The sequence below is a fragment of the Ovis aries genome, chromosome 13 (genome assembly GCF_016772045.2).
Source record: "Ovis aries strain OAR_USU_Benz2616 breed Rambouillet chromosome 13, ARS-UI_Ramb_v3.0, whole genome shotgun sequence".
Classification (NCBI taxonomy): domain Eukaryota; kingdom Metazoa; phylum Chordata; class Mammalia; order Artiodactyla; family Bovidae; genus Ovis; species Ovis aries.
Genome location: NC_056066.1, coordinates 15,733,176 through 15,735,565, shown reverse-complemented (window position 1 = coordinate 15,735,565; position 2,390 = coordinate 15,733,176). Strand labels below are relative to the sequence as shown.

The following is a 2,390-nucleotide window of genomic DNA, read 5'->3' as shown; positions in this document are numbered from 1 at the left end:
GACTCTGATGACATGAAGAGTTCTTCATTGACTAATACCCTACCCAAAGGTGATGACAGTTCTTTTGCCCTGATGACAGTTCTTTTGCTACTGAATCATCAGCTCTTGCCATTACAGTACACAGCACATATTAGGGACTCAATGAATATCAGTTGATTGAATGAGTGAATGAATGAATTTCCATAAATGATTAACATCAAATACCAAGTCCTTGCATTAAAATGCATTTTCCTAAATTCTTTCTTTTTTGATTTCACCTCAAGGCATGATATTAATTCCCTGATCAGGGATCAAACCCACACCTGCTATGGTGGAAGCATGGAGTCTTAACCAATGGATCACATAGTAATTCTCTTTTAAATTAAAAAAAAAAAAATTGGTTTTATATTTTTAATAAATTCTTTCATTTCTATACAGTTTTAATTAAAGAAACCTCCCCCCTTCTTTTTCTGTTCATAGTGTTTTTTTAAACCCCACACCATTTTTGCTGCTATTTAGTTAATTAAGTTTAGTGAATTAAGTCTAAACTCATTAGTCAAGCATTTGAAGTCCTCCATAATGCTATGCTCTCAAACTATCTTCTTAGGGTTACTAATTTTCATATGGGCTTTTCTGGTGGCTCAGATGGTAAAGAATCTGCCTGCAATGCAGGAGGCCTGGGTTTGACCCCTGGGTCAGGAAGATCCCTTGGAGAAGGAACTGGTAACCCACTGCAGTTTTCTTTCCTGGAGAATTCCATGGAAGGAGGAGCCTGGCATGCTACTGTCCATGGGTCTCAAAGAGTTGGACATCATTAAGCGACTAACACTAATACTACTCAAACTCTTCTGCTATTTGGCTCCCACTGACCAGGTCAAATCCCATCTCCTCTGTTACAATGCCTGTAAGATTACCTGTGGTGAATACTATGACAACCTCCCCCATAGCCATTCCTCTTTTCTTTGTCATCAGCCTAATTTTGCTTGGGAGAACCATGGCTTCTCCATGTGGGAAGAAGCCTAACTCCATTTTTGGTGCTAAATGGAGTTGAAAGCAATTAACACAATCCTATATCCTGGCCATGAATATTGGTTCAGAAATGGATATGTGATTCAGTTCACACCAGAGCTTGAGATAGACTAGGTTTGCTGGGAGTTGTTGGTTTTTTCTGAGATAAGGAGGCATGAAACTGGAAATTGTTGGCAGCCTTCTTACTTGGGTGCAGCTGACATGATGGGAAACAGAGAAAGAAGCTGGTCCTTGACAATATCATTAAGTCCTACAAAGCCCATCTTCTGGTAGATTTTCAGTGACATGAGTGAAGTGCAAGTGGCTCAGTCATGTCCAACTCTGCAACCCCATGAACTGTGTAGTCCACCAGGCTCCTCTGTCCATGGAACTCTCATTGAAATACTGCAGTGGGCTGTCATTTCCTTCTCCAGGGGATCTTCCCAACCCAGGGATTGAACCCGGGTCTCCTGCATTGGAGGCAGACGCTTTAACCGCTGAACTACCAGGGAAGCCCTTTTTTGTTATTTGGAAGTATATTTAAAAAAGAAAAGTATTAGGAGAGAGACTGGATTGAACTTAGAAGAAGGCGGGTAGAACAGTTGCAAATAACAACAAAAACCCAGCTCTAACTAGGTTAAAAAATAGAGCTGAATTATTGTCTCATCTCATGTCACTGGGAGCTTCCCTGGTGGCTCAGCTGGTAAAGAATTCACCTGCAATGCGGGAGACCTGGGTTCAATCCCTGGGTTGGGGAGATCCCCTGGAGAAGGGAACGGCAGCCCACTCATATTTGTTGTTGTTCATTCACTAAGTTGTGTCTGACTCTGTGACCCCTTGGCCTGCAGCACGCCAGGCCTCCTTGTACCCCACCAACTCTTGGAGTTTGCCTGAGTCCGTGTCCATTCAATTGGTGTGGATCAGATAGTAAAGAATCTGACTCTAATGCAGGAGACCCAGGTATCTGGGTCAGTCCCTGGGTAGGGAAGATCCCCTGGAGAAAGGAATGACAACCCACTCCAGTATTCTTGCCTGGGGAACCTGGAGAATTCCATGGACAGAGAAGCCTGGTGGGCTGCAATCCATGGGGTCACAAAGAGTCAGACACGACTCACGGTTATTATACAGAAAAAATGCGCTGTACTAATAAATATACTAACAAATATACATAGATATATGTATGTGTGGATTGAGTTTTATTGATGGTAGGTAAGATGGACAAGCCTTTAAATAGCATTGCCTTTCGTAGTGAGAAATTTAATTTCAGAGATTTCAGTCACCTGTTAGTCCTTGTGAATTTATCAATGACAATCTCCACCTATTGCCAGTAGGTTTAGTACTTTTAACATCTCTCATACATGCTAATCTCCCTTTTCAACAAAGAGAACAGGCTTCAGGCTCAG

The 2,390-nt window shown here is 42.1% G+C and overlaps 1 non-coding gene across 1 annotated transcript; it reads right to left on the bottom strand.

The window, feature by feature from the left end:
- Positions 1–1,427: 1,427 nt before the first annotated feature.
- On the bottom strand, positions 1,428–1,499 carry TRNAW-CCA (transfer RNA tryptophan (anticodon CCA)). The gene has a single exon. It is a non-coding gene; the product is annotated as a tRNA-Trp (tRNA).
- Positions 1,500–2,390: the final 891 nt, after the last annotated feature.